Here is a 13072-nt window from a genome sequence, read left to right as displayed (position 1 = left end):
TAAACACTTCCAGTTTTCATGTTTCTTATTTTGATGAAACCAAGCACCTAACCTTGTAAAAATAAACTCTGCCTGATATATCATTAGAAAATGACAAATGAGACTACAATAATACAGCACTCACACCTATTAGAACTGCTAAACTCCAAATATGACAGTACCAATGTTCTCATGCATTCATTTTTTAATTCTTGGATATCCCCAGCCTGAGGATCAAGCCTATGACCTTGGTGTATCAGAATAACACTCTAACTAACTGAGCTACCTGGCGAGGGCATAACCATGGGTTTCATCCAACTCTCTCATTTAGGGATAGAAAATAGCTTTCAGAACCAATATATTACCACAAAAAATGAAAGTCAGTACAGAGATAGAAAACATACTTAACATAAGTAGGTAATTGGATCAACTAAGGAGGGAGGGGCATGCCCCTCTTCCCTGAGAAGGAAGGAACAAAAAGAATGCAAGAGAAGGGAGCCTGCAGGGGTAACTGAGTCAGCCAGTTACAGATGAACTACTTCCTACAGTTCTCTGAAAGGGTGCCTGGGGCCACTTGCTACACAGAGCAAAGAAGATAGAACTTATCTGAAAACCCCTTCCCCTTTTCAAAATCTTTTAAGAAACAATGTTTACATATATTAATTGAAAAAATTCCCAACACTTATCCTCTGAATCTACCTAAACTCACCCTCCCATCCTGGAGTCATGAGTGTGACTTATACCTCTATACAAAGGGATCACAAGCCCCTTGCATGACAACCTCTATTCTGTAAAAGGTATATAAGATGTAAGAAATCTAACTTTGGGGAGTACGTGTTTGGTTGCCTCCTTTGGGGTGATGCTGCTCTGCCAGCTAAATAAATCCTACTTCCTTCATCAAGTTGTCTGGGCTTTTTTGTCCTCCTTTGATTCCTACCATACAACCACTGACCTATAATGCACTGTACTCACCCCTGTTCCTCCTGACTGCCACCAACGTGTTGTTCTCAAGATGCACACAACCTAACAGCAGAGACGCACACTGAGGACACATTGAAAAGGGACCATATTGCACTATAAAGGAAGTGACAACAAACTTCAAAAGTTTGAAATTACAAAACCCATGTTTCCTCCTCTCGTGACAGTTAACCTTGAAATCATTAGTAACAGATAAACCAGGAAGTCCTTATACTTACACATATAAAATACTATTTTATTTTGTTTTTGTTTTGTTTTGTTTTTTTAAAGCTGGAAACGGGGAGAGACAGTCAGGCAGACTCCCGCATGCGCCCGACCAGGATCCACCCGGCACGCCCACCAGGGGCTAGCTCTGCCCACCAGGGGGTGATGCTCTGCCCCTCCAGGGCATCGCTATGCCGCGAGCGACCAGAACCACTCTAGCGCCTGGGGCAGAGGCCAAGGAGCCATCCCCAGCGCCCAGGCCATCTTTGCTCCAATGGAGCCTTGGCTGCGGGAGGGGAAGAGAGAGACAGAGAGGAAGGAGGGGGGGTGGAGAAGCAAATGGGCGCTTCTCCTGTGTGCCCTGGCCGGGAATTGAACCTGGGTCCCCCGCACGCCAGGCCAACGCTCTACCGCTGAGCCAACCGGCCAGGGCCTAAAATACTATTTTAAATAACCTGTAACATACATTGCAATTGGAATTCTAAAATAACTTTATCAACTGAAAGATAGTAATAATTTTTAAAAACCTATGGTGCCCTCCCTGACCAGATGGCTCAGTGCATGGACTGTCCTCCCTGTGTGCCAAGGTTGTGGGTTTTGTCACACGTCTCAGCAGCTAAGAGAAGTGACCAAGGAGTACACAACTAAATGGAATAACTAATTGAAAAAAATGATTTCATGTTTCTCTCTCTCTCTCTCCCAAATCAATGTAAAAAATGTAAGAATCTAATGGAAAAAGCTGTGATAGACCTGCAACGTGCCTAGTGCATTTTTTTCAACAGAAAGGCAGGAAAAAAAGGAAAGAAAAACAAAGTAAAAAACCCAGATATCTCTTCGGACCATGTTTCTATTTTTCCCCTAGAAAAGACTACCTATTTTTACCATCAACAATCAAATTCTGCACCTCACAGTGTTTCCCACCCATTTCTGACTCCCATGGTGCCTCTCCTACAAATGGAACCATTTCCCTCTCACTTCCCCAAAACACATGACCAGCACTGCCTTAGAGAAACTCCTCCCAAATGTGAACCAGAGGGCTGAGGGGACAATGGACCTCTCAGAACACAATGGATTTCTCTAATGTGTCATCAAGCCTGCGAATATTGGAGCCTTCTATCAGATTTGACTAAATGGAATCTTGAGACTTCTTCCTGAAGCAGGTATTTTGAGCTTTATAGAATAGAATCTCTGTTGGGCAGATAAAATGTATTATGCTCACTTTGTTAAAGATGACACCGCCCACGTGGAGGCCATTGCCCAGGTGATATTAATGTTTGTCTCTGTGGGCTAAAGGCAGGTAGAATCCTTGTAGCCTGGGGCTTGGTTTTGGGATTAAGCCTTTCCACCCTTTTTGATGTGGGGTGGTACAATCCAATCATGCCTCAGAGAAGTGACTTTGTATTAGAGACTTCCCTATTTTGTATATTGGATTGAGGGTTTGGATTTCTACACTATAAAATGGGGTCGGAGCGGGAGCTTGTGCTCTTGGTTCCTGAGATTATCATTAGAGGAGAGAGTAGAGCCAGCAGCAGAAGGAGGCCACGTGGAGGAGGCCAGGAGAAGCAGCTAAGATGGCGGAGTGCTGAGTGAGATGCCAGTTTGTGTAGAGTTTGTATCTGGGATAAGGAAGGAGATGGGGAACTGAGGAGAATAAGGCTGGTGAGCTAGAAACCTTTGATTCTAGGAAACTCGGATAAGTCAGTAGCTTTGTGAGCACTGAATGTGACTGGGTTTTGGAGCCCAGTGTGTATTTTTACTTGCCCGCCGGGTGCAAGCTAGAATTAAAGACTATGGCCCACCAGTTTTTGGCTCCGTTGTTTCTTTACCGACTGTCCGAATCCAATGCGAACCTGCATGGGCCGGGCTGCTGTGATAGTGGCCCTGGCTGTGCCTCCTGGCTTTACAATCTCCCATTCACTTTGCTCTCTTTCCCAACCATATCTACCTTCCTGACAACATGAACACAACAATCATTACTGAACAGACACCAGAGTCCTTAGACAGAATCAGGGCCCTGTGGACCCTAGACGACTTAAACTGAGCACTGGACCAACCCCCAAACCAAAAAGGGGACTTGGCACTGAACACCTAACACTGGTTTAGAGACCCAATCGAGACTAGGAAACACCAATGCCAGAAACTGACATTGCACCTTGGACACCAGAGTCCATACATCATGCCCTAGAACTGGAGCTGCTCGTGGGCCCCACACTGGAACTCAGACATGAGGCTACATGCAAAGGTGCCCAGGTGCCCAGCAGAATACAGATTCAATGACCAACCCTGGAGACAGACTCCTGATATGTAACCGAGACTCCATAACTGATCTTCAGATATGAAGCCAAACGACAGATCCCACTTACTGCATGACAGATGTAGGAGCTGAACCTGATACTCACAATGCAAACACAGCCAGGACTCCATAAAGGGCATCTCATGACTCCCTAAGTCCAAGCAGCGAGCTTCAAAATATATTTCACTACCAATGTAAATGTAGAAGAGAGAAACATCACTAGTGGCACTACCACATTCTAACAAACCCCACAAAAATGAACCAAGTAACTGACAGAGGGAACAGAAATAAAACTTACCCTTAGCCAACACATGTCCATCATCTCAGCTGCAGGACCTTCCAGGACTTAATGTCCCAGCTATTCATGTCACATGCCTGGCTATTGACACTGTGGGGAAATTAAAAAAATGTCCTTATACTTTGAAAGTTGTAGCAGCTGGGCTAATAATCAAGTGAAATAATAAGATGAACAAGGAATATCCTATGTATAATAAAGGCTCAAGGGGAAATAATATTTCCAAAAATACAAGACAGTGAGGTTATAGTGGGTGTATAGAACACTTCAAAAAACTGAATAACAGAATCTAAGATATTTTGAAAAAACATTATTGATTGATTTTAGAGAAAAGACATAAGAGATAGAAAGGGGGAAGGAGCAGAAGGCATCACCTCAGAGGAGTTGCCTCTAACATGTGTCTTGACCCAGCAAGCCTCAAGTTTCAAACCAGCAACTTCAGCATTCCAAATCAATGCTCTATCCACTGCACCACCACAGGTCAGGCCAGAATCTTAGATTCACAAAGATGACATGGATAACATGCTGCTAATTTGAAAACATGTGACACATCTGACAGATTACTTTTTGTTGGAAAACCCCCAAACCTATTGGACACAAGAAGTAAGGTAAGGGGGTCAACAAGCTGCTCCTTGCAGTCTTCATGTCTAAAACTAAGGTGCTTGTACTTAAGTTTTCTTCTGAAACTGGCATGTGCACAAGGTGAAAGAGAATCACACTTCAAACATATTTAAAGAGACCACAAAGCAACAGAAAGTGACCTTCAACACGCTTCTTGGTTTGAAAGAATATAAAGTGTGTGTCTTGCTGTCATGGCCATGAACCTAAAAAAATATTAATAAGAAGGACCTACGTGCTCCTTATGGTTTAAGATATAAATGACACTTTCTAAATAACCCCCAAATGCATCACAATTGGAAATGTAAAATAACTTCAATTGAATGATAATTAAAATACTACATTAAAAAAAACCCTATAGGGCACTGGCCATGTAGCTAAGTACAGATGCCATTTTCCCAAATGCCAGGTGACAGGTGTGAGCCCCATTGTCGGCACCTAAGAGGAGCGACCAGTGAGCACATAACTAAATGGAACAACTAAGTGGAGCAGTGAGTGAATGCTTCTCTCTCTGTCTCAAATGAATGGATAAATTTGGAAAACCAATGAAAAGTGGAGTGATGGATCCACAACGTGGCCACTGTGTTTCTCTCAGCAGGAAAGCAGAATAAAATGACAAACAAAAGGCCCAGATCCCTGTTAGGACCATGTTTCTATTCTTCAGCTGAGAAGGACGACCTTTCTTAACCATAAACACTCTGGATTCTGAACCTCAGTGTTTCCCACCCACTTTTTACTCTCATGATGCCTCTCTGACATGGAACCTTGTATTTTGTTTGTTTTCATTTGTATGTTTCTGAAGTGAGAAGCAGGGAGGCAGTCTGACTCCTACATGAAACTGACCATGATCAACCCGGCAACGCCACTATGGGGTGATGTTCTGCCCATCTGGGGCCATTGCTCCATTGCAACTAAAGCTATCCTTGGCACCCAGGCCAGTTTTGCTCCAATGGAACCTCTTCTGTTGGAGGGGAAGAGAGAGATAGAGAGAAAGGAAAGGGGGAGGGGTGGAGAAGCAGATGGGTGCTTTTCCTGTGTGCCCTGGCTGGGAATCAAACCTGGGACTTCCACATGTAGAGCTGATGCTCTACCACTGAGCCAAGTGGCCAGGGCCCACATATTCTGTTTTATAGAATAGTATCTCCAATTCGCTTTGCTCTGTTTCCCTATCAGTATCTACTTTCCTGCCAATGTGAACATAACAAGCATTACTGAACAGAGACCTTAGACAGAATCAAGACCCCAAGGTCTCTAGACGACTGAAGCTGAGCACTGGACCAACTCCCAAATCTAAAAGAGGACTTGGCACTGAACTCAAAACACTGGTCTACAGAGCCAACTGAGACTAGGAAACACCAATGCCAGAAACTGACACAGCACCTTGGACACCAGAGTCCATACATCATGCCTTAGAACTGGAGCTGCTCATCGGCCCCACACTGGAACTGGAACACAAGGCTAAATGCAAAGGGACCTCAGACCCCAGATGCACAACAGAAAACAGATTCTACCACAGACCCTAGAGACAGACTCCTGATCTGTAACCAAGACCCCTAACTGAACTTCAGACATGGAGCCAAACAACAAACCCCACTTGCTGCATAATGGAAGCAGAAGTTGAACCTGATACTCACAATGCAAACAGAGCCAGGACTCCATAAAGGAAATCTCATAGCTCCCTAAGTTTAAGGAGAAAGCTTAAATATATATTTCACTAACAATGTAAATGTAGAAAAGAGAAACATAACTCTCAGCACTAAAACATTCTACCAAACCCCACAAAAATAAACCAAGTAACTGACGGAACAGAAATAATGCTTACCCTTAGCTGACACATGTCCATGACCTCAGCTGCAGGAATCTCCAGGAGTTAGTGCCCCAGCCATTCATGTCACATGCCAGCTCATCGACACTGTGGGGAATGAAATTTAAAAAGTCCTGTTGTAGTAATATAAGGTTATAGTAATTAAATATATAGAAATAGAAAAATATGAAAGATATATAAAAGTGATTAAGAGGATATTAAAAATAATTATTAAAATTAAGTAAAGTTATGCCAATTGGATAGGAATTAATATAGTGGCTTAGTGCCATAACTCTGTAATGTGATAAACAGACTCTGACTTTCAAGCAGAGCCCAGTTAGTATGTGTGTGAAGTTATACATAGATAAGAAGTGGCTTGGTGTTATTTACATTAACTTTGTAAATTAATGAAAATAAGAACATCTCTAAAAGTGGTTTAATGTAAACATTTCTGTAGATTGACATAAAGGGGGTTCCCTGCGAGGAACTCCCAAAAAAGGTGGTTTGAGGTGATAATCCTGTAGATTGACACCTGTTAGAAGGCGTTGGCCAGAAAGGGTACTAAAGCTGAGGGGCCCCCTGCTGCAGTAGTCGCCCAGACTCCGATGATGATGTGGACTGTCTCCACGCCGCTCTGAGCTCTGACCAAAGACAGCCGAGAGAAGCATGCCGACCGGGCCCCATTAAGCTGTACCCAGGCACGCCATAGGATTTGTGAGTAATATATTGCCTGTGTGATTATTGCAACTAATTTGTGTGTCAGTCGTGTCTTTCCTGCGGTGGCACTGAACAGTAGCATCCTCATAGCTGCCTCAACAGTAGTCTCAAAGAGGCTGCCCGCCCTGCTGATAAGCAGGAGTGTTCCACTGCACGGGGAAGTCGAATCAGGGATGCCTGATCAACGTAGAGCTTGGGCTCTACTGGGACAACTCCTTATATGTATACTTTGAAAGTTCTAGCAGCTGGGCTAGTAATCAGGTGAAATAATCAGATGGAGAAGAGATATTCAACATATAATACATGCTCAAGGGAAATTCATATTCCCAAGAATACAAGACAATGAGGTTATATTGCATATATAGGACATTTCAAAAACCTGAATAAGAGAATCTTAGAGTTTTGGGAAAACAATTATAGATTATAGAGAAAAGAGAGAAGAGATAGAGAGAAAGGGAGAAGAAGTAGAAAGCATCACTTCAGAGTAGTTGCCTCTCATGTGTACCTTTACCCAGCAACCCTAGAGTTTTAAACCAGCAACCACAGTTACAAATTGATACTCTATTCACTGTGCCACCACAGGTCAGGCAGGAATCTTGGATTCTTAAAGGTGACATGGACAGGCCCTGGCCGGTTGGCTCATCAGTAGAGTGTTGTCCTGTTTTGTGGAAGTCACGGGTTCGATTCCTGGTCAGGACACAGAGGAAAGGCACCCATCTGCTTCTTCATCCTTACCACTCTCCTTTATCTCTAGCTCTCTCTTCTCCTCCTGCACCCAAAGCTCCACTGGAGCAGAGTTGGCCCGGGCACTGAGGATGGCTCCATAGCCTCTGCCTCAGGCACTAGAATGGCTCCAAATGCAGAGAGCAATACCCCAGAGGGCCAGGCATCGCTCCCTGGTGGGCATGCCGGGTGGATCCTGGTTGGGCACATGCAGGAGTCTGTCTGCCTGCCTCCCCCTGCTTCTCACTTCAGAAAAAAAATAAACATGCAGCTAATTTGAGAACATGTGACACGCCTGACAGATTACTTGTTGTTGTGAAACCCCAAAGCCTATTAAACACAAGAAATAAGGTAAGGTGTTAACAAGCAGTCCCTTGGAGTCTCTATGTTAACACTGAGGTGACTGTACTTTTAAGTTCTCTTCTGAAACTACCATGGGCACAGAGTGACAACAGAGAAGTACACTTCAAACATATTTAAAAAGGACCACAAAGCAACAGAAAGCAACATCCAACAAGCTTCAAGGTTTGAAAGAATATAAAATGTGTGTTTGGTTCTCAGGGCCATTAACCTAAAATTTAAGTTGAGAGAGGGACAGACAGGCAGAAAGCGAGAGAGATGAGAAGCATCAATTCTTCATTGCAGTACCTTAGTTGTTCTTTGATGGCTTTTTCATATGTGCCTTGACTGGGGGGCTACATCAGAGTGAGTGACCCCTTGCTCAAGCCAATGACCTAGGGCTTCAAGCCCTAGGGCTCAAACCAGCAACCATGGGGTCATGTCTATGATTCCATGCTCAAGCCAGTGACCCCACACTCAAGCTGCTGAGCCTGCACTCAAGCTGGGGACCTCAGGGTTTAGAACCTGGGTCCTCTGCATTTCAGTATGATGCTCTATACACTGCATCACTGCCTAGTCAGGCTAAAAAGTATTAATAAAAGGGACACATGAGCTCCTTATGCTTTAAAGCATAAATGACATTTTCTAAATAACCCCCCAAACACATCACAATTGGAAATATAAAATAACTTCAAATGAATGATGATTAAAATACTACATTAAAAAAAGCCTATGGGGCACTGGCCATGTAGCTCAGTGCATATAGCATTGTGCCAAACAGCAATGTGACAGGTGTGAGCCCCATTGTTGGCACCTAAAAGAAACAACCAAACATTGTAAAGTAGCATACCTTAATTCCGCGGGTTTACGTAGAGACACCAAGGCAGGATACAGAAGAATTTTTAGGAGGAGATTTATTAATAAACCGGCTACATATGACTTACATGGGGTATAGCTAACCCAAATCGTGTGTGAGCAAAACAGCTCTGAAGCTAGTTATATAGACTTGATCACATATAGGTTGGGGGGGAAAGAGGGGGAGCATGACACAGTAAGCTTACAACATCCATCTATAGGATCTATAAAAACATTCCTACATATTAAAACTTACAAGGTAACACAATAGTGATGTCATTTTACATATCAAAGACATTCACAAATCTTTCAGTGTCTACCTCCCATTCCTTTGTCTAGAGCAGTGGTAGTCAGCCTAGTTCCTACCGCCCACTAGTGGGCATTCCAGCTTTCATGGTGGGTGGTAGCGGAGCAACCAAATGGCACCACAATTACATACTAAGTGACTAACTTGTAGTAATATGAGGTTATAGTAATTAAATATATAGAAATAGAAAAATATGGAAGATATATAAAAGTGATTAAAAGGATATTAAAAATAATTATTAAAATTAAATAAAGTTATGCCATTTCGATAGGAATTAATATAGTGGCTTAGTGCCATAACTCTGTAATGTGATAAACAGACTCTGACTTTCAAGCAGAGCCCAGTTAGTATGTGTGTGAAGTTATCAGAAGTGGCTTGGTGTTATTTACATTAACTTTGTAAATTAATGAAAATAAGAACATCTTAAAAAGTGGTTTGATGTAAACATTTCAGTGGATTGATATAAAGGGGATTCCCTGAGAGGAACTCCCAAAAAGGTGGTTTGAGGTGATAATCCTGCAGATTGACACTTGTTAGAAGGCGTTGGCCAGAAAGGGTACTAAAGCTGAGGGGCCCCCTTAAGCTGTACCCAGGCAAGCCAAAAGGATTTGTGAGTGATAAATTGCCTGTGTGATTACTGCAACTAATTTGTGTGTCAGTCGTGTCTTTCTTGCGGTGGCATTTAACAGTAGCATCCTCATAGCTGCCTCAAGAGTAGTCTCGAAGAGGCTGCCAGCCCTGCTGATAAGCAGGAGTGTCCTACTGCACGGGAAAGTCAAATCAGGGACGCCTGATCCATGTAGAGCTTGGGCCCTACTGGACTACCTGTTGTTAATTAAGTTTTTTTTTCTTTTTATTTATTCATTTTAGAGAGGAGACAGAGAGAGACAGAGAGGAGAGAGAGACAGGGGGGAGGAGCTGGAAACATCAACTCCCATATGTGCCTTGACCAGGCAAGCCCAGGGTTTCGAACTGGCGACCTCAGCATTTCCAGGTCGATGTTTTATCCACTGCGCCACCACAGGTCAGGCAATTAAGTTTTTTTTTTTTGTTTTTTTTTTTTGCATTTTTTCTGAAGCTGGAAACAGGGAGAGACAGTCAGACAGACTCCCGCATGCGCCCGACCGGGATCCACCCGGCACGCCCACCAGGGGGCGATGCTCTGCCCACCAGGGGGTGATGCTCTGCCCATCCTGGGCGTCGCCATGTTGCGACCAGAGCCACTCTAGCGCCTGAGGCAGAGGCCAAGGAGCCATCCCCAGCGCCCGGGCCATCTTTGCTCCAATGGAGCCTTGGCTGCGGGAGGGGAAGAGAGAGACAGAGAGGAAGGCGCGGCGGAGGGGTGGAGAAGCAAATGGGCGCTTCTCCTATGTGCCCTGGCCGGGAATCGAACCCGGGTCCTCCGCACGCTAGGCCGACGCTCTACCGCTGAGCCAACCGGCCAGGGCAATTAAGTTTTTTTATAAAGATTTATTCTGCCAAACTTGGCAAAAATCTGTCATAAAGTACTTGGTAAGTAATTATTATTATATGCTTTAACTTGCTGTAACTCTGCTTTATAAATTTTATAAAGTAAAATTACTTCCCTACTTTATAAATCACCATTACTGTGGAACCAGTGGGCGGTTAGAAAATGTTGCTACTAACAGAGATACAAAAGTGGGCGGTAGGTATAAAAAGGTTGACTGCCCCTGGTCTAGAGGTATATGTTACTCTCAGGACTCCAGGAAGGGAGGAAGAGTTAAAATCAGTGTAGGATATTATTGGGCAGATAAAATATATTATGCTCACTTTGTTAAAGATGGTGCTGCCCACATGGAAGCCTGTCACTCAGGTAATTGCTTGGGATGAGTGTGATTGTATTAATGTGTATTGGGGGTGGGCTGTGGGCAGGCAGGATCCTTGTAGCCTGGGGCTTGGTTTAAGGACTAAGCCTTTCCCACCCTTTTTGATGTGGGGTGGTACAATCCCATCATGCCTCAGGTAAGTGACTTTGTATCAGAGACTTCCTTATTTGTACACTGGATGAAAGGTTTTGGTTTCTACACTATAAAGTGGGGCAGACCAGGAGCTTACTCTCTCTCGGTTCCTGGGATTAGCATTAGAGGAGAAAGCAGGGAGCAGAGAAAGGCCATGTGTAGCAGGCCAGGAGAGGCAGCCAAGATGGTGGAGTGCTGAGAGAGAAGCCAGTTTGTGCATTGTTTGTGCAGAGAGAAGGAGATGGGGGACAGAGGTGAATAAGTTTGGTGAGCTAGAGACCTTTGATTCTAGGAAACTCGGATAAATCAGTAGCTTTGTGAGCACTGAATGAGTGAGTTTTGGAGTCCAGTGTGTGTTTTTACTTGCTCCCTGGGTGCAAGCTAGGATTAAAGAGAATGGCCCACCAGTTTGTGGCTCTGTTGTTTCTTTGCTGACTGTCTGAATTCAATGAGAACCTGTATGGGTCAGGCTGCTGTGACGGTGACCATGTATACTGGCTTCACAGATATGTAAATATTGTCTCTTATTGAAAGGGAAATAAAGTTCTTCAGATAACCTTTATTCTTCCAGAGAACTATAGTTAAATTAAATGACCCAGTCCTCCTTGTAAGCCAGGAAGCTCCCACATCCTTCTCCCTCTATTCTCTAAAGAAAGGAGGGGGAAAGAAGCCTGACTCTTCCTCTTTAAAATGGCATTGCCAAGACTAAGTTTTACAGTTCTTTGGTACCTTATCACACAATGAGCACACTACTAAATGGAACAACTAAGTGAAGCAATCAGTGCGTGCTTCTCTCTCTCTCAAATCAATGAAAAAGATTAAAATCCTAAGAAAAATTGAGTGATAAATCTGTAATGTGCCTCAGGCTTTTCACTCAGGAGAAAGGCAGAAGAAATGGCAAACAAACAAATAAACAAAAAGCCCAGATCACTATTAGGACCATGTCTGTATTTTTGGGCTGTAAACCAAAGAAATAGGCTTTATTGAAAGGAAGAAAGGAACCCTGCTGGGCACTTCTCCCTCGGAGAAGAGCACAGGTTACAGACTAGGGGCTAATTATAAGGTCTACTGGAAAGTTCTGTCCGTTTCTATCACGTTTCAACACATGTTTATTTGGCGCATGTGTGCCTCTCTATTTTTATCACTTAATGTATACATACTGATGTAGCAAATTAACTAAAACAAAGTTGATTCACATTAGTCTTATGAGTGAAGTGATAGTGTACCCATGGCTACTGATAAAGTTCATTTATGCTACTGTATGTTTACGAATTTCAACAAGGAAGAAATGCTACAGAAGTATGTAGAAATTTATTGAAAGTGTTTGGCCCTGGCCAGTTGGCTCAGTGGTAGAGCGTCAGCCTGGTGTGCAGGAGTCCTGGGTTCGATTCCCTGCCAGGGCACACAAGAGAAGCACCCATCTGCTTCTCCGCCCCTTCCCCTCTCTTTCCTCTCTGTCTCTCTCTTCCCCTCCCACAGCCGAGGCTCCATTGGAGCAAAGATGGCCCGGGCGCTGAGGATGGCTCTGTAGCCTCTGCCTCAGGCGCTAGAATGGCTCTGAATGCAACAGAGCGATACCCCAGAGGGGCAGAGCATCGCCCCCTGGTGGGCGTGCCGGGTGGATCCCAGTTGGACGCATGTGGGAGTCTGTCTGACTGCCTCCCCGTTTCCAGCTTTGGAAAAATGCAAAAAAAAAAAGTGTTTGGTGAAGGTACAGTTTCTGATAGGACATGCAGAAGATGGTTCAAAAAAATTGAAACAGGTGATTTTGACCTTTCTGATAAGCCACGTTCTGGGCAACCATCTTTGATCAATGACAATGTTGTTAAGACCATGTTGGAGCAAGATCCTTTTCTGACAACATTGGAGATCGCAGAAAGGCTTAATTCAGCTCAGCAAACCATTTCGGACCATATTCGGAAGATAGGATTGGTGTGGAAATACATTATTTAATAAAGTTTATTGACGGTAAGAAAAATTT

The sequence above is a fragment of the Saccopteryx bilineata genome, chromosome 11, assembly GCF_036850765.1.
Source record: "Saccopteryx bilineata isolate mSacBil1 chromosome 11, mSacBil1_pri_phased_curated, whole genome shotgun sequence".
Lineage (NCBI taxonomy): Eukaryota > Metazoa > Chordata > Mammalia > Chiroptera > Emballonuridae > Saccopteryx > Saccopteryx bilineata.
This window is presented reverse-complemented; position numbering follows the sequence as displayed.